Source organism: Mesocricetus auratus, unplaced genomic scaffold, assembly GCF_017639785.1.
Source record: "Mesocricetus auratus isolate SY011 unplaced genomic scaffold, BCM_Maur_2.0 Super-Scaffold_100010, whole genome shotgun sequence".
NCBI classification, from domain to species: Eukaryota; Metazoa; Chordata; class Mammalia; order Rodentia; family Cricetidae; genus Mesocricetus; species Mesocricetus auratus.
Genome location: NW_024429194.1, coordinates 15,534,869 through 15,562,573, shown reverse-complemented (window position 1 = coordinate 15,562,573; position 27,705 = coordinate 15,534,869). Strand labels below are relative to the sequence as shown.

At 34.8% G+C, this 27,705-nt stretch overlaps 1 long non-coding RNA gene across 1 annotated transcript in view; it reads right to left on the bottom strand.

Annotated features, from left to right (window-relative positions):
* The window catches only part of LOC121142607, a 57,953-nt gene that overhangs the window by 16,841 nt on the left and 13,407 nt on the right, over positions 1 to 27,705 (bottom strand). Inside the window, exon 2 of the long non-coding RNA XR_005879625.1 lies at positions 23,426 to 23,521. This is a non-coding gene — a long non-coding RNA (uncharacterized LOC121142607). The remainder of the gene's footprint in view (positions 1 to 23,425; positions 23,522 to 27,705) is intronic.

Sequence of the window (27,705 nt, the reverse complement as noted above, 5' to 3'; positions counted from 1 at the left end):
ATAGAACTTTTACTAATAGGTAATGTGTTGGAAGCTTCAGAATTTCATAAGAAACACCATGTTAACAGCAAAGGCTTAAAGAAGGATTTTTCTATCACCTGGCAACAAGCCAAAGAGATAATAAGAAGCTGCCCTACTTGCTCATTCTACAATCAAACTCAGTTACTAGCCAGTTGTAATTCTAAAGGTATTCATGGATGTATTTCACTTCCCAGAATTTGGCAGTTTGAAATATGTACACGATACCATAGACATGTTCTCAGGCTTCTAATGGGCTACTGCCCTCAGCTCTGAAAAAGCTAATTCTGTTATTACACACCTCTTAGAGGTGATGGCTGTTATGGGTACACCTAAAACAACAAAAACTGGCAATGCTCCAGCATATGTCTCCAGTAAATTGGAACAATTTTTCAAATATAATAATATAAAATATTTAACTGGTATACCTTACAATTCCACAGGACATGCAGTGATTGAAAGATCTAACCGAACCTTAAAAGAGATGCTTCATAAACAGCCAGGGGGAACAAAGACCCCCAAACACAGGTTACATAATGCTTTACTAACGTTGAATTTTCTTAATGCTGATGAAAAAGGACAGCCTGAAGCAGAAAGACACTGGACTACAGAGAAGACTTCTGAACTGAACCAACCGATGTATTTTAAGGATGTTATGACCTCAGTCTGGAAACCAGGATATGTGTTACATTGGGGAAGGGGTTTTGCTTTTGTTTCCACATGAGAAGAAAAACTTTGGGTTCCATCAAAATTAATTAAGAATTGATCAGAACAGAAGATATCTCAGGAGGAGGAAAGATAACAGCTCATCTACAAATTTATATTCTACCATGGGTAAAGTGACCTCCTAAAAGGAAAGAGAAGTGTTTTGTTTTATGTCTTCACAGGTAAACTCAGCAAAGAATACTGGACATATGGATTCCTGAAGAAGAATGAATAGCTACCCCGAGGACCATTAAACAAACAGTAACTCACTGTGTTGTATCAAAGTCTAAATCTCTCTATATTGTTTTTGATAGTACCCTTTTATCTTTGTTTCTTCATATACTTCAGTCCCCATTCATTTAACTGAAGCTGGCTTTGGAGTTGGATTGGCTCTCCTACTCTAAATTCAAGCATATTATTTAAATACAATTCAGAGTTTCTGTATTATATCAAAGAGCCATTGATATAAGACAGAAGAAAATAAAATTAGGGACTGTTATCTGTGGATTTCTTTTTCTGAAAAGTATAATTTCCTTCATGTTTACAACGTGTTTCTTTTTCTTAGGTATGTGGTCTGATCCCCACTCACATTTATATTAAAATATTTATCCATCTCCACTTGAAATTATGAATTCAAAATAGATTTATTATCCCATCTTTTTGAGACAGAAATTATTTTACATATATTATCATTATTGCTAAGTTATGATTTTTAGCATATAGACATATGGCTCACAATTGTGTATGACCATGCACATATCAACATAGCTTCTCTTTGCCAAAAATACATTTATAAATACAAAAGAGAATTCTATGATGTTGAATTTTTTGTAACTTGTTAAATTATGGAAGACACAAGTTCACATATAATATATATATCTTTTGTTTACATTACTTATTTTATAGTATAATAAAACAGTTAGGGTATTTGGCCATCATGGTTTTCTCAGAACTGCTCAGTTTAACTAGACATTCCATGTGAGAAGAACAAACCTCTGAGGTTTCTCAAATGTTGATTTCAGAAGAGAGGAAAATAGGATGGTCATCATTTTAAAGAGACAAGTGACAAGCAGCCCTTTAAAGTTTTATTTTGTTTTATTTTGCATCACAGTGAAACAGAGAATTCAGTCCCTATAGGTTGCTGAAACAGCCTAATGAATCTACAAATTTCCAAGAATTGAAAATCTTCACCAAATTTTTTGTTATTACTTCTGATGAAATTGACTTTTCATAATATAATGAATTTTAGTAAAATTTCAAGGCATTAAACATTATTAATCAGAATTTCAGATGTGTGAAAATATAATCAGGACAAATGTGTAAATATGAGTCCTGTTGAATTTAGGAAGTAGGAAATAGTATAATGTAATTAAATATTTCAGAAAGTTTACAAGCATTTGCTAAGTACAAATGAAGCACTTGTCAGTATTCTAGGTTAAAGGTAAGACAAGCACCAACTATGTTTTCTGGGACATTATCACATTGAAAACCTAGATTTAAAGATTAATTTCAAGATTAAAAATTAAGGAAAACACTTAAAATTACATTGGCAGCAAAATTTAAAACATAGCTGGATTTTATTCCTTTAGTTTTTCATGTTGAACTAACAAGATTAATTTAAATCTTTTTATATTAAGCAATCAATCTGCTGAACATACATTGTTAGCATACCATCCTATGTGTAAATAGTATGTATTTCCACAGAAAGAATGTATTTCTATTATGTCTTCTCATCCATTTTGTTCTTTAAAAATGTTTATTTTTTCCATATTTATTAGGAACATCTGGTGTTTTAGACAAGCAAAGAAGCATAGCTTCACATAGTTAAACAATTACAGCATTAAAAAAATGCACCTTAAAATAATATTTTACCACAAAATTATAAAATACATGAATAATGATATTGGTGATATATTTTAAGTATTCAATCAGGTAACTTAACAATCATGAAGCCACAGAAAATTATATTGCAGGGCCAGAATTCACAACAACCTTCAGAATATTTATATATTAAAATTTTAGGAAATTTGCATATTCAATACTATCTGTATATGATATACTGTGCATATACATGTAACAAGAATTAAGGAAAGAAAAGAGTAGGGGGCTACATGGGATGGGTTGGAGGAAGGAAAGGGAAGGAAAATGTGATGTAATTATATTCTCAAAGAAATATAAAAAGTAAAACCTCTTGCTAATCAAGTGAGGTGATTGTATTTTTAAATTTATTTTTTCTGCCAGAATATTGAAATTCTAATTGTCTCATGTTTTTTTAAAAAGTAAATTTTTTAGCCTTCTTAGTTTTGCTTAAAAAAAAAAACAAAAAACAAAAGCTTTTAAGAAAACCAGTAATGGGCATTTGCAAGGGCTTTGAAGGAAATCTGGTGTAGCACATTTTCCTGACTAGATTGCAGATTGAGACGATATTTTCTTGCTCAAGTTTACATATATATACCTGTGTGTGTGTGTGCTTACATATATATATACCTGTGTGTGTGTGTGTGTGTGTGTGCGTGTGTGTGTGAGTTTACATATATATACCTGTGTGTGTGTGTGTGTGTGTGTTTCCAGACTAGATTGCTTATATGCCTTAAAAGGGGGTAGAATCATTATGCTATTTTAACATATGCCTTCTCGAGTTCCTTAATATTATCCTCTAAATTTTAAAGCACTGGAAAAAATGGAAGGCGTAGAGTTTTCACAACATCCGTTCTGTGCTCAGCATTTGTCCTCTTCCTTTGGTCCTATGTTTACTTTTCATTGAAAACAATATTGCCTTTGTAGGACGTTGCAGAAAAGGAAGGTGATTCTGAGTGAGTCAGCGTCCTCTCTGAATGCAACCTGCGTGTGCAGATAAACAAAGAACAGATGTTCTTTATTTTCATTGTAGAGTCTTCCCCCACGCATATTATTTAATTGAAGAGTAAAGCTCCTGTACACAGATGTACTTAATGTATTAAAGTACTTACTGAAACACAGCTACTTACTACTTGCTAAAGCTAACTGTTTTGCTTTAGGCATCCTTTGAGATAAGGTAAAAGTATATGGTTGAAATAAAAACAGATAGTACAAAATAAAATCACATCGAGGTACACATTTGTTTTCCTTTTACTGTTAACTTTTAACTTTGTTTTCATGATTGATAAGTTCCTAAAGGGAATTATTCTCAGAAATATGCACTCAGAGAAATTGTGCATGTCTCAGAATAGAAGAAGAGAATCAAGATTAAGGGCATCAATAAAAGTCCAGGCCTAAATTAGGTTTCAGCAATGTGGCTCTCAGCCCTTCCTTTAATCAGCTGGTCCTATGACATATGAGACATGCTAAAGAAAATAACAAAAGGAAGATATAGTGCCTTAGAAATAAGTCACTTTACAGTTTCTCTGGCAGGATTTGCTTGTTCTGTCTTTCATTAATAGTACCCAAAGTTATTGCTTTCTGGTTTGTTAAGTATGTCTTTCTGGACTATGGAAGAATTGTTCACATTCCTTTTTGACATTCAGTCTGCCGAAACAATGACTTTGCAGAGAGCCACTGGGGAATTAATTTTTAACAGAACTTGTCTTAGTAGTCTACTTCTTATTTTTGAAATGTATTACTATGTGTGACTTGGTTTTAAATTTTCTTGAAGTTAACAAGTATGTATTATCATGCTCTTGAGAAATTCTGAGATACATTCATTTGGAGTGAGGTGCATTTTTTTCATTTATTCCTTTTAGTTTTCTTTTTGAAATAAAATGAAGAGCCATGTTTTTTCCCCAGGTGGATAGTCTAAGGAAGGTTAGGAGAGGTAAAATGCAATCCAAATGACTGAATAATTTTTCTTGAGAAGTCATTTGAAAGTTTCAAGGGACTGAATAATTGCAAAATACCCCAAAGCTCAGGTTAAAATAATAAAAATAATCAACCCAGGCCACATATAATTCTGAGTTCTATACTGGTGATAGGAAAACATTAGTGTTACCAATAGTCCCCGAGGTTTAAAAAAAGGATAATTTAAATAAATGTAACAAATACAACCTTTTTTTCCTATTTTTTATATGTGTGAAAATATGTAACACATGGGTGTAGTATGCGTGTATGCTTTATTTGTGTCTGTGTGCTTAGTGTGTCTTTATGTGTCTGTGTGTGTATCTGTGTGTGTGTGTGTGTCCGTGTGTCTGTGTGTGTGTCTGTGTGTGTGTGTGTGTGTGTGTGTGTGTGTGTGTGTGTCCGTGTGTCTGTGTGTGTGTCTGTGCTTGTGAGGAACAGAGGAGGACACTCGGTGTCCTTTCTATTATTCTGCCTAACCCTTTGACATCTTATATCATCAAGCTTGCAGCTAGGCTAGCAGCTAGTGAACCCCATCAAAACTCTGTCCCCACCAGTTATGGGGGTCCAGGCACTTGCAGCTAAGTCTCATTTCTATGTGGGTGTTACTAATGTCAACTATGAACATGTTATTGCAGCTGCCCTTATCTACTAAGTAAGCCTCCTGTACCAGCCAACATGTTCAAACATTTGAGAGAAAAAGAAGGTGCAACAACAGAGATATTTATAAAATAACAAATTAAACCAAATTTTGGATCTGGTTTGGCTCAGAGCCATCTAAATGTTTCTAAGCTTTAAATACATAATGATTTATTTAAACGTAAAATATATTCTGCTAAACTATCAGATTAGATAAAATACATTATTTAAGATAATTTAAAATGCCAAGGAAACATGTATACATAGAAAGTTTATAGACATGGAGGCAATAAATAAAAATATTAGAGATTCAGAAGTTTTAATATTTATTTTTTGTGTTTCAAGATTATAATTTAATTACATAATTTCCCTGTAACATGATAAATAAAAAACCCCAAAATTGATATTGAGCTTCAAGCTGAAAGTCAGAAAAGCTCAGCAGCTGGCCACCAGCTCTTACTTCTACCTCAGGCTGCAAAATTGTCCTCTTCTCAGCGTGGCTGAAGAATAAATCTCCACATGAGAACCTTTGCTGTTTCCTTTTATACCTCGCTATTCCTGGGATTAAAGTCATGTGATCCCAAGTTCTGCGATCACCTTTGTGCGATCTGTTTCTCTTTGGGACTACATCAATTTCTTGTAGGCCTTGAACTAACAGGGATCCATCTGCCTGTCTCCTGAGTCTTGGGATTAAAGAGGAAAGATGTGTGTCACCACTTCCTGGCTCTATGGCTAGCTATGCCTGCTGGGATTAAAGGTGTGTATCACCTGGCTCTATGACTTGTGGCTAGCTTTGCTTTCTGTACCCTCAGGTGAGCTTTAATAAATCATAAATAATATATCACCACATTTCCCGTTTCTCTTCCCTCCCTCCAAACCTTCACATGCACTCTTTCATTTCTTTTAAATCCATTGTAGCTACATAAATACATATATGAATATAAATTCCTAAATACACGAATATAACCAGTTCAATAAGCATAACATTACTTGTATGCATGTTTACAGGGTTGACAATTTGGTAGTGGATAATCAGTTGCTGCACTTTTCCCCAGAGAAGACCATGTCTCCTGCCTTCAGAATTCCTCAGCTGTCTACAGCTATTTTGGATGGTTGAAGTTGTGTGGACTTTCTTCCGCATTAACATGCCTATGATCATTTTTGATCAGCTCATCTTCAGTAGTCATGATGGATTTGGTAAGATTTATGGGTACAATCCTAGGAGACACAATCTCACAAAAAATCTGTTGACCCTCTGCTTATTATACTTTTTTTGCCCCTCTACAATTATCAATTATCCTTTACTCTTAGTGGTGGGTATTGCATTGTATATGTAGCTGTTGGGACTGTAATCCACAGCTCTGCATTTTTACTAGTTATTATTTTCTGTAATGCTTTCATTGTTGCAAAGAAATATGTCCTTGATGAGGGTCAAAGATTACACGTGTATTGGGATAAAGATATTTGTTTATAATGTAATTAGAGATTATTTTCATTTAGTAAAGATTATAGGTTCTCTTCCAACATTCATTACTTCAATAGCATTGGATTGGTAGGTTTCCAGCTTCAAGCATAAGCTCTGGCACGGTAACTGGTTCTTATTTCCATTTGGAAAGTCATTGGTTACCACCAAGGCATGCGTGTCACTCCACAGCTAGCTCTAATATCTCTCACTTTCTGGTTTATACCTGTGTGTTTAAACACACACACATCTCCAAATACAGAACATATCTTAGCAATGTGACTAATAATTGTATTATGAAGTATAAAGTTGTTCTGTACATAACTGATTCTACATGTTAATAAAAACCTAATTTTAATAATTAATTTTAAAATATAAAGTATACGTGGTACAGCTATGCATTGAGTGTTGCTTCTGTGTCCCAGAAGCACAGGCAGACAGTAATAGACTAACATCTTCAGACAAGAAACACAGAACATTGACAAGTGCTGAAAAAATAGATACATGTTTCTAGGAGACTGTGAACAAGGTGAAAATGATCATAGGATTTAAAATGAGTGTCATTATTTATATACTCATTTTCTTTTGTAATGTTTTATTTATTTCACATGTGGATTGAAGTTTCTCCTCCCTCCTGTCCTTTCAGTACCTCCTCCCTACTGTCCCCCTGTTTTCATTCCCCAATCCATTTCTCCATTTCTGTTTAGGACAAGACAGGTCTCCCCTGAGTATAAACAAAACAAGGCATATCAAGTTGCAGTACAGCTGAGCACCTCCCCGTGTGTTAAGCTGGGCAAGGCTACTCAGTATGAGAAGTAGGGTCCTAAAAGCCAGTAAAAGACTTGGAAACAGCCCCTATTTTCACTGTTAGGAGTCCCACAATAAAACCAAGCTACACAACTGTAACATATATGCAGAATCTAGGTCAGTCACATGCAGGCTTCTTGATTATTGGTTCAACCTCTCTGAGGCCCTATGAGCACAGGTTAGTTCATTACGTGAGTTTTCTTGACTTATACACTTTTATACAGTATTATCTATTAAGAATATCCCAAAATTTCATAAAACAAAGAAAAATCAGCATGGTATTTTTGAATAATGAATTATACTTGACATTTGTATTTTCCTAGTATGCACCTACTAGCTAATTGTTAGCAATATTATTAATGCTTATAAATATTCATATTTGAATTGAGGGCACTTAAACAACAAAATCAGCAATAAAAGAATACTTACATTATGTTTTATATTTAAAGGACACGTTTTGAAGACCAAATGCAAAATTCAATGGTTTTTATTGAAGCTAAATTGAACTTCAATTGATACAAAAGGATATGATTTACCAATGTCATTGAAATGATCAGGAATATTGTAATATATGCCAATGTTTTATACTATTTATGTCAGGCTAACTATACTTTCTCAAGGATTTATTGTTTCTTTATGGCGTAAGCATTCTACATGTTGTCTTCTAGCCTTTACAGACTCATGGCCCTCAGTCATTCCCTGTTATTGATCTTGTGTTCAATAGCATTTCTCATCATCTCTGATCTCTGTTCTCCCCAGGCTTTACAAACCTTTTGCTCCATCTAAACCTTATATTCTAAACTAAATATGGTTACGTCATTCCTCCTCTCCTTTCCTCTCTCCACTCCTTCCTAAGTGTCTACTCTTGATCTCTCTCAGTTTTATAACCTCTAGTTCTTTAATTGTTGTATTACATGTATACATATATACACACACACACACATTTTCCAAGATGTATGAACACTACCTTCTCAATCTGTGTGTTACTTATACGTATATATTTATACATTTTTCATGTCTGGCCACTTAGTATTACATAACTATCTAGTGGCTCCTCCCAAGTAAAGATCAATTTTAGCACTCTCAGTATTCCTTTATTGCATAGAAATCTTTCCTTGAGTTGAGGCCACAAAACTTTTCCCTTTACCATGTTAGCATATCTATTGATATCATCTTTGTTCAGGCCTTATCAAGGGAGCAATAATGATGAAACTTCTTGAATTTGTTTTCTTTGGTATTTCTAGGAGACACAGCTACACTCTCACATCACATTTCCAGTTTCTCTCTAGGAGAGCAATGCTTTCAAAACCAAGGACAATCAGATTCTGTGACATTTATTCTCCTGTGGCTGACTTAGGGATAAATATTATATTCTGCCTTGCATTTATATCACAATCTCTAGATACCTTTTCAGTTGAAGAAAACTCCATTCCTTCTGCACTTGGCTATTTTTAATCAGTGAATATATAATGCAGATGTTTCAGCATACTGATTTCACTTTTTTGGATACATACCTAGTAATGGTATTACTAATAAGGATATACTTTTATGACAATGTTCATAACTTGTTTCTATAATAGATTTACTAATTTCATTCCAACAAATCATGTTCAAGGGTTTTCATTACTGATGCCGACACATTAGCCATATTTCTTTTTAATTTATTCTCTTTCTATCTCTCTGTCTCTCTGCCCCTCCTTCTTTCTCTTGGTGTGTGTGTGTGTGTGTGTGTGTGTGTGTTTGTGTGTGTGTGTGTGTTATGCATAGGTGCCTATGCAAAAAAGGGCTATTGATCTCTTGAGCTGGAGTTACAGATGGTCAAGAGCCAACTAATTAGGCTCAGGTCCTGAGCAAGAGCAGCAAGTACTCTTAACTGATAAGCCATGTCTCTAGTTCCCCTACGCTTTTAGTCATTTCATCATCACTTCAATTAGATGGTATTTCATTATAGTTTGGTATGTAGTCTTTCTGATGACTAGTGATACATTTTACCTAAATATTGGTTGGCCATTTATGTATCTTCTTTTAAATAATACTGTTTTAGATCTCTAACACAAGACTGTTTGTTGGCTGCTTGTATATATATGAATGACTGGGCTTCACATAGATCATGTTGGATTCAAACTCACTAAGTATCATAGGATGGTTTTGGACTCCAGATTCTCTTGACTAAGACTTCAGGGATCACAGATATACACCACCATGCCCAGAAGCTTTGCCAATGATTAAATCCAATTAATTTAATTCTTATGGCTTAGTGATGTAACATCGTATATTAATTTTGTTACATGTGTACTTTGTAAATATTTCCTAGTACTTTATAGGCTGTTTTTCTGCTCTATTGTTTGTTTCGTTTGCCATCCATAGATCTTCAGTTTATTATCATTCTGTTCATATATTTTACTTTGCTTTTACTGTTCTTTTTTAAATTTATATCCTTAATATTTTGAAACAAGCATCAGGATATAAATTGGAGAAAATTTATCCCCATGATCAACAGTAAAACCTTGTTAAGAAATATATCATTCTGAGGAACAGTGACACATGCCTTTATTTCCAAAACTCAAGAGTCAGAGGCTGGCTTATCTCTATGAATTCTAGCCAGTCTGGTATATATAGTTAATTTCAGAATAGCCAGGGCTGCATAGTGACACCCTGTCTAAAAAAAGAAAGAAAAGATAAAAAGAAAAAAAGAAACAGGATGAAACAGGAAAATGTAGTATTCTGAAAAACATGTGACCTACTCTACTTTGGTTCTTTATCTAAAGAATTAAAAGAGTTTTAATTTTGTTCACATTTTGCTTTTCATTTCCTTTAATATTTAATTGATTCTTGTCATCAGTTGATGCTGCGACGATAAATGGCACACTTACTGAAAGTAAAAATAAGTATTTATTGTAGAAATTACTCACAAGAGACCAAGCAAGTAACCCAGATGAGCCGAGTAGTTTTCTGCCACTGAACTGGAAGCCGAAAGCTGGAAAAAGAGACCGAGACTTCCATTGTTCAGTCTTTTATACCTTCCTCCGTGCCCCTAGCCATGCCCAAAAGTGGGCCTGGCTAGTGACGTAGTTCACCGCCTACATCTGTATATGTCTTTAGTCATGCCTAAAGTGGGTGTGTTTAGCGGTGTGGTGCCCTTTTATTACCTCATCTGTGTGTGCCTCTAGTAAGTCACATGGTTAATGGCGGCATTGTTTTCCTCCTGGAATCAGTAATGATCCCAAGTGTAGGCAGGGAAGTTAAGAGAATTTTCCTAACTGTAGCAGTGGGAAAATCATCTCTCAGCCCTAGTTTGAGATTTAGGAGATGCTACTGACATATTTTGAAGAAGGACGTTTTCTTTGCAGAATTAAAAGCTGTAACACATTCATTATAAACTCTATCTAGCCAACTGTTTCTACTGATGGGTACAGGAGAAAACGTATGAAATTCCATAGTCATAAACCACATTCCTATAATTAGTGGCAATCATGAATGCATGTCCTTTCCTGCTGCACATGGGGCTCTACCTGCCACTAAACCCTGAAGCTTGTGTCTCACCAGAACAGGTTCCTCTATGGTCATTGTTCTTCTTTCTAGTCAGAAAAGGCAACCCAGTTCCTATCTCCAGAAATTATTCAACAGCCTGCTATAGGCGCTTTCTGAGAATTGAGGAATTATAACGATTTACAAGCAACAAAACAAAACGTAGCATAAATAATAGTTATCATTAGCCTATATTAACTTCCAATGTCAGATAACAGATGGCATTCATTCTTTTATATGAAAATAATTAGCAGCTTGAGAAAAGAGAAGTCAATTTAACAGAAACAAAAGGAACATTGAGCAAACACATTAGAATGAAGAAAACAAATTTGATATATTGCAAAAAAGATTTTTAAATTAATAAAGGAGGTATGGATAACCAGAAAAAAATATGAAGGCATTCTTGTGTCTTAAAAATAAATGGTTTGTATTTTGTGCTGAGGTGGTAGTACTTGCTCTGCTTGATTAGGGAAAAATAAAATTTATAGAAGATTCTTTGTTCCTATATGAGTAGAAACATTGTGGTTGTATTACAGCATACCAAATATTTTAGATGATTAGATAATAAATGAAGGAATGGTTGGGTTGATGGATAGGTAAATGAACAAATGCAGAGACTTTTTCAATAAGAAATTTTACATGATGTAATTTTTAGAAAATAAACACTTGATAGAATATCCCTATTAAGTTAGAGGAAGATTCAGAAGTATTTTTCCTTGAATAAAATAATATTAAAATTTTAATTATGTTGAGAGTTATTTTTTAACTTCCAGATGAAGTTCTATCTGTGAGCACTAAATATGGGCTAGTCTGCTTTCATGGTAAAAATTATTTTAAGAGAAACATAATTGTGGCATAAGTTTAGTTTCCATATCCTGTTGTTAAATATTTAAAAAGAATCTGGTAAACAATACAGCAAGCATGGATGTTTGGTAGTAAGTGCTTAGAATCATTAATGCATCTTTTAATAACAGTACTTCATATGCATGCAACAACTGCTGAAACAAGCTATTTTAAAGATGATCAAAGAAGACTCTGGGCTTTGATTTACGGCGAGATGCTAAGCCTTTTAGCTTTCAGCTAAGTCATCAGTCACTGACATGTTTACCAATTTGTGCAAATAAGTTGAAACACATTACTCTCTCAAATGGTAGTGTTATCTTAAATCAGAAATAGAACAGGCCCCATACAAGAGAATTTTAGGCCATTACTCTGTACATCTCTGATGTATTATCACAGTAGTAATTAGCAATGTAAGTAACAGGATGAACACTGTGGAAATGGTCTACACTGTTCTGTTTGAATCCCATTGCTCTGAATCATTCTTCTATTTTTGAGACTTATTTTTCTTTCAAAAACTGCTGCTTGTTTCTAATTACTGTATATTCCTAAAGTTTAAAGGTACTTTGCTCCAGTAACATGGATCTATTTTTAGGCATGTGTGGGCTTCATGCCTAGCTCTGGTATAATTTCTGGACCTTACTACATAGAGACAAGACCATTAGTGTGCCATGTAGGAAACTGCAAACTATCTAGTGTTACAAATAAAACCTCAGGGAAACACACTAATACACAAATGCAACAGAGTTTTCTCTAAAATTTATACAAATTCTAGTTATTTATTTTATTTTTGAAATACACACTGTTTTCATTTTGTGAGAGATAACAATTGAAGTAAAGTTGGCCAATGTCCAATGAACTACTAGCTTCTGACTTGCCACACCAAATCCAGTAGATTCTGTATGACAAGTTCCACAGACTGAGGCAATAACTTCAAAAGAAGGAGGTCTCCTGGAAATGGTTGTGGAACTCACAGCCAGAGGAAAAAAAATGAGTCACAGTTCTCATGGCAATCTCTGTTCTTCAATTCTTTTCTCATGTTAACAAAATGTTCCTGAAGCCCATGCTGACATTTTAAACAAAAGATATAAATGAGAAACCATCCCCTGAGACGTGGTCCCTCACCATGACCTCATCTTCAGGAAAACCAGTGCTTTTTTAATCATTCACATCATTCATGTAAGTAAATAGTAATAGTATTGATAAAAACTTTCCCAACAATAAATTTTCATATGGCTGTACATATGTGATTGAGAGTGGTTTTAATGTTTGGTAAAGAAAGCTTTTTAATAAGAAAAAGTCAAAATAGCTCAATATTTCAAAGACTCATTTAAAACTAGGTAACATATCAAACCATTGTGAACTAGGCAACAGATATTAAACAATAACTGACCATAAAAATTTTAACCTGATCTTAGAAACAGGCAGCTAGCTGAGGTTAGACCTGAATGATTTTCTGATTTATTGTTGGATAAGCTGTGTGTTTGTGCCTAGTAACTATGATGTCATTTAGGTATTGCTTCACTGAACACAGAGCCCCTGAGATGATACTTGTTTTCATGATTAAAAAAAAGCCTTGCTTAAGAACTGCAACATACACTCAAATTCAAACTGCCTCTGCATTTGTTTCTGGTTGTCACCGCTGAATCCTTACCCACCTAGTCTTTGAGAACCCTCATCCTAGGGAACCCCATACTCAGCTGGGGTGGTCCGTGACACTGACTGTCACTGAACTTAAGAATTAGAGAAGGTGAAGGTGGTACTGTATGAAAGAAAGCAAAATGAATGAAGACATGCTGAGATCAAAGTGATCAGCAAGAAAACACAATGAAGTGCTGCTGAGGCGTAGGTAGAAAAAGGTCCCAAAGAGATGTTGCAGTCACGCCTGAACAAGCATTTATGCACCAACCATCCCATGTTGAATATAGCCCATTCAAACAAACAATGTCTAGTAATCTTTTAGGAGGACAGAATAAAACAGCCATGAAAATTTTAAAAAGTTAATATAATTATTCCCTTTCAAAGAACATTAAAAATCAGCACGAGTAAACCACACTAAACATTTCTTCTTATAGTAAATTATTTTAGGCATGACAGTTTTCTTTAATTAAATAAGTGTTCCACGAGATTCATATGAGGGAGCTAGTTACAGTCAATATGAAAAAGTTTCTACCCACTAAAATTAAATCAAGCTGAAGTTGGTAACCTGAACAAACCCATAAAAAATGAAGACTATTTCTCCACCTTGTGTGTAGAGTAAATATCTTGGGAGGCTTTTGTATCATATGAAGTTTAGAACTCATCCTACTTTAATTAAATTAATTTTCAGGATTAGCAACCAGGCAATTGAATAGCTCTTTGGATGATGTGGTGGTTTGAATGAAAATTGTCCCATAGGTTCATAAGGAGTGACACTATTAGTATGTGTGTCCTTTTTGGAGTATGTGTGACCTTCTTGGAGAAGTGTGTCATTGAAGATGGGCTTTTGAGGGTTCGAAAATCCAAGCCAGTGTTAGTGACTCACTCTTTCTGTTTGCTGTCTGCCAATCTGTATGTAGAACTGTCAGTTACCTTTCCTGTACCATGTCTGCCTGAGTCCCATCATACTTCCCATCATGATGACAAATGGATAAGACCTCTGACTGGTAAACCAGCCCTAATTAAATGCTTCCTTCATAAGTGTTAACATGGTCCTGGTGTCCTTTCACAGAAATAGAAACCATCACTAGGACAGATAATTTCATTATTCAGTTAATATCAATCAAGTAAGTATTTGCAATGAATTCTTTTCTATATTCTTTGTCTGAAGTGAATCCCATGGAAAAAAATCTCACTGGTTAGTTCCTCTTCATCTGGTTCAGAAGCACATTCAGGAGCTCCCTAGCAACATATTTTATTTATATTGTAATAGCCACGAAAGGTATTGAAATAAGGCACTGAATATTTAACAGTTGTTGCATATGCAGAAGGAAGCCAATATTTTGGACCATTTCATCTGACTCTTAATGATTCTCCTCTTCATTAGAGAATACTGCCTTCTCTTTTAAAATTGGTTTGGCTTAAATCCATATGTTAAGATTAGACTGCCCTGTAGACAAAGGAAAGAATAATGGCTAAAATACAAATTCATATTTTAGAATAATTTGGAAAGAGAAAAAACATTTGAAACTAATATATTTTTACTTTGCTTTATTTTTATGTTAAGAAGAATAAAATGTGGGTATTTTTTCTTGACCACATAAATCATTAACAGCGTCATAAAGCCTTCTTGCTAATAATAAATTTAAGTTAAGAACTGAATGTAGAGCCAAGGAGATGACTTGGTGGGGAATGGCATTTACTGCCTATCCTAATGTCCTGGATCATATCATATAAAGAGAAAAAAGACTCAATTCCTATAAACTGTTCACTGACCAAACCATGAAACACATGTACCCAAACACACACACACACACACACACACACACACACACACACACACACACACATAGAAAGAGAGAGAGAGAGGGGAAGAGAGAGGGAGGAAGGGAGGGAAGGAGGGGGAGGGAGGGAGGGAGGGAGAGAGAGAGAGACTCACACTCAGAGAGAGAGAGAGAAAATGAAAAAACAAGATTATTTTTTATTGGGTAGAATTTATGTTAGTTTAATTGGTTTTCTAATTCATCTGAAAGTTATATAATTGTTTTCTTTCAAAGAAGCAATTTACTGTGATTTTTTAAGAAAAATTTCCTCCAGTGTACTATTCAACTAAAATTGTGTGACTATTAATTGAAAGTTGTTCCTTTAACTCAGAAATAATTGTCCAGAACAGAATAAAATCTAAGCAACTAATACTAAATAATTAGCTACAAACTTGTGTTAAAACCTCATAGTATAGAAAATCATACTTATGTGAAAAGATGATAATTCGTATACAACCGTGGTGATGACATGTAGGTTTGCTTCCTTTCTAACCACTGAATGTTGGGAGCCAGACAGTCTAATGTCAGATTAGCATATGGCTATCTGTCCAACAGGTTTTCTCAGGGCAAAGCACTCCTGGAAAAGGACTCTCAATGAGCAAGGACAAGCAGTGTATGTAACAGCGTAGGAATTTGAAAGATTTGTGCAGCTTGTAGGCTCTTTTCTCTGTCATTGTATTGGTGATTCTTCAGGAGATTTTTAGTTTTACTTTGTCAGTCACACAAGCAATAGTTGTAATTTTTCTTGGAAATTAATTTCTTTCTTGAGTATTTTCCCCTAAATTTTAGTAGGGGGTTAATACTTCTCAAATCTCTTATACAGAATTACTAACTATAACTCCTAATCCTGGGAACTTTGCTGACTCACTAGAGAGAGTTAGGTATATATGAAAGAATAACACTTGGAACATTAACCATATCTCACAGTTCTGGAATGAAGAGAAGGACATGCACACACGGAATAGGGGAAAAGCCTCAGGAATACATATAGTTGTATGTTGAAAGTGTGTTCCCTGGGCACCAATCAGAATCAATGGTAGGACCTAATATGATTCAATGGGAAAAATGCAATGTGAAGTACAGATTGGAAGAAGCCATCTTCTACCATACACAGGAGTTTATATAGGTAGAATAATGGTATAGTGGGATGGAGAAGGAGTGCTTTATGAAAGTCTGCCTTTTACAGAGAGATGGAAATATGGGGCCGTTTTGTCGAAAAGGGAACCATACAAATGCATGCATATCTTGCAGACATGAAAGAATTGTCTGGGTTACAATATTGTTGTCCTTAAAGCCTTGTTCCCAAGTCTATTACCTTTCAACTTTGTGACTGCAAGTAACTACTAGCTGACATAAGGTTGCGAGGGCAGCTCAATATTTAGTTAAGTATGCAAAAAATATTGAACTCTATATTTAGAATAAGATAATGTATGGTGTGGGAAAGTATATTTGGGAAAGCATAAAGGGGAATAATGTGAGATTTCATAATGATTATGATGTATTTCTTAAAATACAATGTATTTCTTAAGTTAAAAATAGAAGCCAATAGTAAAGCTGTTCATGTAACCTTGGTTTAAAAAAAATCCCTGTTGAGCCGAAATCCTGGAATCCAACTGTAGGAGGGGGAGGAGTGGTGAACAAAGGGGTCAAGACCATGCTTGGGAAACCCACAGAAACAGCTGACCTGAGCAAGTGGGAGTTCATGGACCCGGACTGACAACTGGGAACCAACACAGGGTCGAAAGAGGCCCTCTGAATGTGGGTGTCAGCTAGGAGGCCTGGGCGGTCTACATGGTCTCTGGCAGTGGAACCAGTATTTATCCCTAGAGCATGAAAGGACTTTGGGAGCCCATTACCTATGAAGGGATACTCTCTTATCCTAGATACACAGGGAGGACCTAGGTCCTGCCCCAAATGATTTGACAGACTTTGATGATCCCTCATGGAAGACCCATCCTCCCTGACAAGTGGATGGAGGATGGGATGAGGGCTCCATGGGGGGAGGCATGGGAGGATGAGAGGGAGTGGGAACTGGGATTGATATGTAAAATAATATTGTTTCTAATTTAAATAAAATTTATATAGAAAAGAATAAATAAAGATGGCTTGAACTACTTGGACGCATATGAGTGCAATCCACTTGGTGGTCAGAATTTTCCCTTGTGCTGAGGCCCCTTCTGCATGTTGGGACCTGAGGCTGGACTGAAGACTCAGCATACTGTTAACTGCACATAACCTGGAAGTGAGAGGCTGTCAGAGCTGAGTTGTATCCGTACAGGAAGAAATAGTTAATACTTAACAATTCTGAATAAGATAATAAAAAAGACAAAGATGGATGGACCCAAAGGACTGCTTATCTGGCATGACACATGCGAGGGATGACCCTGAAGGCTTTGAGCATACCTTGAAATAGCTCTGCCAATCACAGAGAATGCCAGTGCATGGAAGAGCTTGAATCTCCTATCACTCACTTTTCTAGGGGCTGTGAACAACAACAAAAAAGAGTAAAGATGACTTTTCCCATGGTTTAAGGGGATTTAACTATCATGGAAAGGAAGGCATGGGATCAGGGACAGTTCGTAGCTCTGACTACAAGTGCTTGCTCAGATTTTGGCAAATCAGGAAGCAGAGGAAGGACAGTTCATGTTGAGGTGTATCTCAAATGCGGGTCTCAAATTTTGGCCCCTAAATGATATACTAATTTCAGTTAGGTCTTACTGCCACAATATTTCATACCGATCAAAAGCTGTGACAACAGATGGGGACCAATTGTCTAACAACTGAGCTCTAAAGGAACTTTTTTTTCAAAATAGATTTTGTAGAAAAATCTGGTTGTCCCTCCCTCAAATCTTACTAGATACTCCCACTTCCCTACTTAACCCATTCACATTCTTTTCTCTCTGACCCCAAACCATCATTCAAGGCATGGTTTTTATCAACTACATGTTTCTGATCTAAGACTGACATCTAAAATATACAGAAAATGTAAAAAGCTGGACAACAATAAGGAACCCAGTTAAATATGGGATATAGATAGATCTAAATAGAATATTCTCAAAAGAGGGGGGGAAGTGGCTTAGAAGCACTTGAGGAGATGTCCAACATCTTAGTTACCAGTCAAACAGAAATCAAAACTATTTTGCGATTTCATCTTATGCCAGTCAGAATAGCCACGATCAAGAAAACAAATAACAGCTCACACTGAAGAGGATATGGAGCAAGAGAAACACTCATCAATTGCTGGTGTGAGTGGAAACTTGTACAGTCACTGTAGGAATCAGTGTGATGGTTCCTCGGGAAGCTGGTAATAGATCTACCTCAACTTGGACTGTGATGGGAGAACCAAGCGAAAAGGGTTAGGGAAGAAGGGGTTTAGGAAAGGAATATAGGGAGGTAAAGCTAGAACTTAGGTCCATTTGAGATGTTTTATGGGAACATAACACATTTGCTAAAGTATATACATATGTAAAGATGATCTAAACTGAATCTCCAAATAATAGACATTATGGAGTCCCAATAGGAAATCTCTCATCAGCAAATTAAGACTTCAATTCTAGGAATCAGTTACATCTAATTGAGTTGTTGGCCAAAGGTGCACCATAGGAACACCCTCCCCCAAGAACTTAGACTATTGCCAAGGCTGTTGGTTGCTCTCCGAAAACTGATAATAAGGCCCTATTGTTGAAGATTACACCTGGAAAATTCATCAAACATGGAGAGGTTTTTCTGGTGTCTATTTAGAGTGTTCACTCCTGCTGATTGGTGTTCATGGTACTGGAAAGTACCCTTCATACCACCAAAGGACAAAGGTAAACACCAACTCAGTTTATAGCTTCTCTCTATAACAGTGATCCACCTGCAGTGGATCTTGTGCAAAACTGGTACAAAGCTCATGGTGTAACCAGCCACTACTGAATTGAAGTAAGACCCAATCATGGAGTTGGAAATTGTCCATGTATTGCTCATGCGGCCAAAAATCTGCTACTAGATAGGTCAGGATCCTAGTAGAAAACCAAGTAGATAGTACTACTCTGCTAAAGGGATGTAGCAAAACATGACTCCTAAGTATTCTACTGCTGAGGACATTTACAGTCTCATCAAAACAGATACTTTGACTAATGTTCTGTGGAAACGAAAAAACATTGACTTTTTCCTTTCACTCCATGGTAAGAACAACCTAATTGATTTTTTAATGGTTTTATATTTTTTAATGAAGGGATGAACATGTTGCATATTTAACAAGAATAAAACAATGTTTTTTATTAATGCATATATCATATAATGATCAAATCAGATCAATATAATTTTTAATGCTCCATGATGATACTATAGCATCTTGCTTATTAATATCAACCAATTTTTGAATGAAGGAAAATTTAAATGAAATCAGGCAGAGTCATGTTATCAAATCTTAATAATAGGAAGCACATCTTTTCTCCCACATTCAAGTTTTTAACATTCATAGAATGTAACTAACTCTTGAACAAAATTAAAGCATATAGAAGTCTACATGTGACAGCATCTTCATGGAGCTTTAAAATAAGCATACTCATAACTTAGTCTTGAGGACTCTAAACACACATATAGGGTATAATTTACAGAAAGAGAAGCATTTTAACTATGAAATGCTGTGATTTTTGTATGATAACAATTATAGAACAGGTTAGATAGTTTCCAGTAGGTTCATTGGGCTATTCAGCATTTCTTTCTTCAACTTTTAGGACTTAGGAGTTGTTAAATATTAAACTAATAAGGTTTGCTGAAACCAGTTTCAGAGATTTCCACTACCTATATGGAACAATAAATAGATTTTGTATTACAACCACTGTAGGATTTGGGTTGCTAATGTTTTCTGGTTATTGTCCTAGAGTTATTCTCATAAATTGTCTATGTAATAAAATACATATATTTCTTTAAAACAGCTAAATTTAGTCTAATGTCAAAATCAGTTTATTATACCAAGTATGGTTTTGTCAAATTTTTGTTAGTGTGTTTAAAAGGCAATGACGTGCTGACTCCTGGCCATTAAATGTTACTAAATTTTAAGAAAATGAATCTTCAACACTGCTGCAAAAGTTTATATCTTTGAATCTGCCATTGGGAAGTGTCATCAAAATCCTGGGGCAAATCATGTTTACTAAGTGAAAAATCAATTTAAAACATAAAGATCTAAAAAATAGATTTTTGTTCATTTTACATATGTATTAAGATTTATGCCTAAATATATTGTGCTTCGTTCATAGTTCTTATATTGATAATAACACTCAAAAGTAAGAAGAAACCTGGTAAGTTAGTGCTTTTATTTTCTCAGCAATGCATAGTGAGGCCTAAAAAGCAATTAAGGGCTGGCAGAAAGCAACAACACAAAGAGATTATGGGAGTCGAATAGCAAGGACCCTGTGCTGTATGTTATCATGTTTGGGCCTTTGTTTTTCTTTTTTCCAGTAAGCTATGTCTGTGTTTTGTAATAGTGCCAGACGAATTTTATTACTCCGGCTCTGTAATATATCTTAAGATCAGGAATTATAATTCCATAGCACTGGTGATTTTGCTCAGAATTGTGTTGACTGGGGTCTTTTGTGGCTCCATATATATTTCAGGATTTTTTTCTTTTTCTCTATTTCTTTGAAAAATGACATGGGTCTTTAATTGGAATATAAATGAATCTTGAAATAGCTTTTGGTAAATTAGACATTTTAAAAATGTTAATTCTATGAATCCCTAAACACAGGCTTGTCTTTCCATTTAATATTGTCTTAAGAGAGTAAAGGGATAGATGAACTTTACTTTTAAGTGTAGATTTTCACAAATTTTTTTCAAGTACATTACAATGCATGAACAATACTAACAGAGAAACGTTTTAGATTTTGACATGTACTTTTGCTAGTAAAACTAAAGGCATTTTAATTTCAGTTATTATAATTTTAAATGACAATTGTTTGTTACAATAGGATTCTATAGTTAATAGTTTTTAAATCTATATTTAAGAGAACAGAATTGTTTTACAGTTCTCTATAGAATCACTAAGTCACAATATAATTAAAATGACACAAACAAAAAAGCTTGGTGTCAATGCGTATGTGTTCTGTTGCCCCCAAGTCTGTCTTGAGGTAGAATTTATAAAATGTAGGCACATGCACAGGCACATATTTCTATAGGATGCTTTCTTGTGTAACAACTGAATCTGGATACTGTCAATGGTTATTTACAATAGTAATTTTAAAAGGGAAACCTTCTTATGAATTTTTCTTAATTATTTAAATTATTATAATTGTATATCAGATTGAAATAAATTAAGTGGCAATTATTTCCTATTTTTATATATATTTGCAAAATTTCTTCTCAAAGATGATCCTATAGGTAAAAGCTTTAGAGTATCTAAATTTTTGGTTATGTTGACTCTGACCTTAATTTGAAAATCAATAAAATACAAATAAATACCATTTATTTAATATGTTGGATAATGTATATTTGGATATCATGTGTGATGCGGCTTATGCTTACCCTATGATGTAGCATTGGTAAACAATTATTTAATTCTTCCTCATTAAATAACTTTGTTTGAATAATAAATCAAAATAATATGCTCTTATCTCATTATGTTGTAGACAAACAGATAAAATATAGATGATGACAGACTGATTAATAATAGATATATAGGTCTTCTCTATCCTTATATTATTCTGAGTAGCTGACTCATAACATAGAGCAAATTTGATTACAACTGCAAAGGTTAAGTATTAGCAGAGGTAATATAATGCTGGGCTGCATTTAGTCTTTCTCTGAATAATCAGAAAACTCAGTAAGTATTCTGAATTTAAAATGAACTTGCATTGTTAATGATGCATGAAAATATCACCAGAAAGAAATTATATCGTTGATCTATCACTCAGCTTCTTTGTATAAAAAATTGGGCTAATCGAATGAGAGTATTGAAGACTGGCTGCTCTTGTGCTTTTACTTTGCCAGTCTTGCTTCAATGATAAGTAACCTAATGAGTAACTAATTTCGAGCCATGTGCATGGTCAGATAATTGCTAGGAGGCTAGACAGACACACTGTGGTAGATGCTTATGAAAGCAAACTGCTTTGCTTGGCTGGGAACAAAGGACTTTCTCTAATAACACAGAGGCCTACATGACTCACAGACTGCCTCCCTTCTTTCCTTTTCCTTTCTTTACTTTATTTTCCTTCATCTTTCTTCTCTTTTTATTTCTGTTTCAGTTTTTTTTTCTTTTCCCTTTCACCGGGTATTGCAGTACTTGATGTCAAATACAGGATCTGTCCACGACAGGCAAGCCATCAGCCTACCACTGAGGTGCATCTGGAACTCTTTCATTTATTTCTTTAGCCACATATCTCCCACATGTACTAAATATGCTGAAAAATATTGTCATCCAAATGTTTCATAATAGAGTTTAAAACCATACATCCTTTGTCTAAGCTGGTCACCAGTATCTTCAGTTACTCTTGAAATGTAATCCATGTGGTCTGAAGCTTTATAATTTACTTTTTTTCATATTTTGCAATTGATGGAAACCACTACAGAAAACCACAATCAATCATATTGTGGAGATCAACCCCAATATGACATTTTGCCAACTGAGAATTTTCTATAAAAAGAAGTGTCAATAATAATGAAATCTAAATCTCCCTGGCAACAAAATTTGTATGAAACTGGAGAAAGGATGAATAATATCATTTATAATAGAGTACATACCTGACAGAAAACTAAACATGACCATCACAGGACCTCATCTTAATAACTTAAAATGTTTTGGTTGAAGCATTAGTTCCTTAAAAGTATTTTAATAATAGTATATCCAAATCACTTTGACAGAAACATTTACTACTGAGAGCTTGTGTTTGTGGTATGTGTAAATTATCAGTGCAAATAAATTTTCTTAAACAACATTCTACTTCATACATTTTGGAAAAAAAAGGTTTATACAAATACAGAGATTGCATATGCTGCCTTTACCTTGAGGGAAAATCTTCTGTGCTTTCCAAGGTCTTTAATCATTCTATCACCCTCTTTTCAAATAAACCTGCTAAATTAACATAAATAACTTGGAGGGTAGAAGGGAGCTTTGACTACTTAAGATGCAATATGATCTTACAACTTTTTCAGTTTTAACTTTAGCTTCACTACTTACAAAATGAAGTTCTGGGATGATAATTCAATTCAGGAGCAGCAAATAAAACAACTACTGGATCTTATTGTTTCAATCTTCTAAAAAATATGTGTAACACTGTGAAAAACAGAAGCAATTTATTAACAGTTTAGATACATGACTCCTGACACTTTAACAATGACTTGTGGTTTTTATATCCAGTGAAAAGACAGATGTAATATTCTTAGTGTATCAAACACAATAGGATTCATATGAAAGAAGTTGTTTGCAGTAAGTTGTTTAGGTTCTTCTTAAACTTTTGTTCTGAAATAAAAGCAATAGATTCATAAGGTATTGAAAACACAAAGAGTTCCTATGTATTCTTCATGATGATATTTTCTTTAGCTTAATCAGTAAATCTTTCATTATTTAAAAACAGGCAAAACCAGAGAATAACTCATATACCTACATGCCATTTTGCCCAGTGTGTAGGTTCATGCAACATCACAAATTAATGTTGTAGAGCAGTGAAATCTCATGTGTGCTAATGCATTAAAGTAATAATCTGCTTTTCTCACACATCAACTTGCTAGATTGAATACCTTTCAACTAGGAATTTCAGAATAGATATATGTTATGAATATCACACACACACACACCCCTTAGGTTCCTGTGAACACAAAAATTAAGATTCCTGAGATGAAGTCATCCTAGATATAGAGCAGGACTAAATCTAATGACTGAACTTCTTTAAGATTTCTTCTTCCCTATTCAGAATGGCAGAGATCATCAAAACAAACAACAAACGCTGGATGCTGGTGAGTGAAAGAGATCCTTTATTCACTGTTGGTGCAATGACAAACTGGTGTAGCCACTCTTGAAATCAGCATGAAGAATCCCCCCAAATTCTACAATTAAACCAAGATATAACCGCTTAACATATGAAATGCAGAAGAAGGGAAAATAATAATAATGATGCCAGAAAAAATTTTAAGGAACCATACTATTAACTATCTTCCTAAAATATATGTGCCATGTGTAAATATACAAATATAGTTTAAATAAAATTTTCACATATGGACTGATAATGCTTTTCCCAAAGGCTATAGGCTATCTAGCAAAAACCACATCAGGTCGAAAATTACTCTTTTGAGTGATTTTTGATGATATGTATTTGTTATGATTTAATAAAGCCCCCAAAGATCAGAAAATCAAAGCAGCCAAGCCAGTAGCTCTTACCTCTACCTCAGACCTAAATGGGTGATCCTACCTCCGTGTATCCCCAGCGTGCAATGCCTTTCCTGTTTGGAAAGTAAATCTCACATGAGAACCTTTGCTTCTTCATCTTATATCCCCTAGTACTGGGATTAAAGGTGTGAGCTCTCTTATTCTTTTAGACTGACTCACTCTCATATAGCCTAGGGTGGCCTTGGCCTCACAGAGATCCATCTGCTTCTGTACACCGAGTCCTGAGATTGAAGGTGTGTACCACCATTACCTGACTTCTATGACTAGCTAGTATGCCTGGCTCTATGGCTGTGGCCAGCTTTGCATTTTGTCCTCCAGCGGCTTTATTAAATCATAAACAATATATCATCATTTTTTGGTCAGACAAGGACTTACAGTCCAAACAATGCATATGAGCTGAAACTTTCCTCCCCGAGGATTAGTATGTATGGTAACAAAAGATAACATACAAGTTTCCACAAGAAGGAAACAGTCAATAATCCTACCAATTTATAATGCCTATGAACTACAACAATGACCAGTATTGGAGAATAACTCTGTGTTCACTAGTGTCACATATAACTTGGTAGTAACCATCATATCTATAACTGGACTTAATGCCTGATTGGTAAAAGGAAAATCATGCTGGACACTGGAAACACAGCCAACTACCTAGGGCTAATGAAGTTATGACTCTTCGAGGAGACTCATCTCCCATTTCATTAAACTATCAAATTCCCTAACTGCATACTAATTATCTGTCCTTATGCCCACAGATAAGTACAGCTGCCATCTCTCATCAAGTAAACTTCACTTTGTAGAAAAGTGAGACCATTACCAAAAAAAAAAAAAAACCAACCAAACTCAGTGTGGAGTTGTGAATCCCTGATCTAAGTTATACATCTCCAATACAACTGCAGAGCCTAAGGCTTTGGGATCATTGTGAAAAAGGGAGCATAAAGATTTGTAGTTCCAGAAGAACAAATAGTTTGCTGTGAGATTGTGTCACCAAAGAATGTCAGAAGTGACACCCATAAAGTCTCAACAATATGGCTGTCTAAACATGCCCTGAAGGAGGACAACAGCAATTGGTATACTAATATGGATGAGGAAAAGCTCACAGGGTTTCAACCCTATACAAAAAGTACAGGCAACTAAAAAGCATTGAGTGAGAGTAGGTGAAATAGTCTTCCTTAGAGAAAGCACATCAGCTGATTATTCAATATTAAATATTGAATAATGAATAATAATCAAATAATTTTGGTCAGTTTCCACTTCATTAAACCATCATAATTCTTAACTACATATTAAATATTTGTATGTATATATGACCACTATATGACCACTATGAATGGAAAACATCAAGTTGGAGAAGGTACAAGTTGTAATTATGCATTATTAATGTGAAGAAGTCAGAGATACTACCTTTTGTTATAATCACTATTTTATTTTTATTCTGGTGTGTGGATGGTCACATCTCATTCTGGTCTTAATTGGCTAACTTTATTGATTTCTTGTAATCAATGTTACAACTCTGGTAATGTTATCAGAGTACTCTTTTTAGAAAAAAAATGACTATTCAGGCCTTCTGCAATTTTATAATTTCATTATTTCTGTTTTGTGGTTTCAAATGTACATTTTATGTTGAATTATGAATATTGAAAATGAATATTAATCAGGTAATATACCATAAGACTCTAGTAAGTGGAATAAAGTGGTAGACTAGATAGAAATTTTAGAACAGTAGTGATTTTTCTGAGATTTTTTTCATTGTGTATCTCAGACTGAGTGTGTGGGTATGGAGAAAGAGAAATGTCAGTGAGAGAAATGGTTGCTATGTTCTATTATGAGTCTAAATATGAGTCACCGTAACATAGTCAGTAACATAGACTTAGGTTTACTCAAATATCACATTCCAATGTATTAGCAGTTTTATAAGATTTTTATCATAACAGAGCAAAGCAAGCATAAACAAACGATTTTCAAGTGTGTTGGTGTGTACATGAGAAAAGAAGGTCACAGGAAGCAGAAGAGAACCCTGCTTTAGGCCTTAGGTGCTGTCTGGCAACATTCTTATGGGTGCATGACTAGGGTTATGTTAAGTTAATATGTCATACATATTAGAATTTTGTTAGACTCAGCTTTATCTGTTAACCACAGGATGTCAGCCCAACACATAGTAGGGCAAGGAATGGCTTTTAGGCTAAAGACCATCCAAGATAATTGTAATTAGATCCTGGGACTGGACACTACAACTTATCCACATCACTTATAGTGGATGGAAAGAATGCCCCCCTTGGGCTTATTTGACATTATTTTAAAAGATTAGGACATGTGGCCCTGTTAGAATAGGTGTGACTTTGTTGGAAGAACTGAGTCTCTTCACAGTAATAAAATCCAAGACACCATTGAAGCTTTAATCCATCATTTTTAGTCACAGCTTCTTTCCAGGAGTTATCATTTATAAGTCAAAGGCATCAATGACTACAGATTAGAAAAAAAGAATTTAGAGAAAATATTATTTTGTGATCATAGAATAAAGGAGAGGGCAGACTAGGAATATAAAAACCATTTAGATAGTATTCTCATTGGTTATTACCATCTTGACACAAACTTATGTTTATAGGAATCTCAGTTGAGCACTTGTCCTTTTAGGTTTGACCTGTAGTCAAGTCTGTGTTCCATTTTCTTGATTAGTTATTGATGTGGCTAATTCCAACTTATAGTGGAAGTGCCACCCTTAGCAGATGGTCCTTGACTGTATACAAAAGCAGGCTAATCAAGCTAGTAAGCAGCACTTCTCCATGGCTTCTGCTTAAGGTCCTTCCTCAAGGCTCCTGCTTGAGTTCCCTTCACAACGGCTGTAAACTATAATATAAAACAAGCTCTATTCTTTCTAATTTATTTAAACCATGCTTCCTGTTCGTCACACCAACAGGAAGCAAATCAGAGCAGGCAATGGTTACTCCAATGCCAGAAATCACCATAGAAAAAACTGATTCTAAAATATCTTGGAAATAGAGACTTCCAATTATCAAGCATCCATGTTATAGAATAGATTTGGAACATTCATTACAGTGTAGAGAGCCATAGGA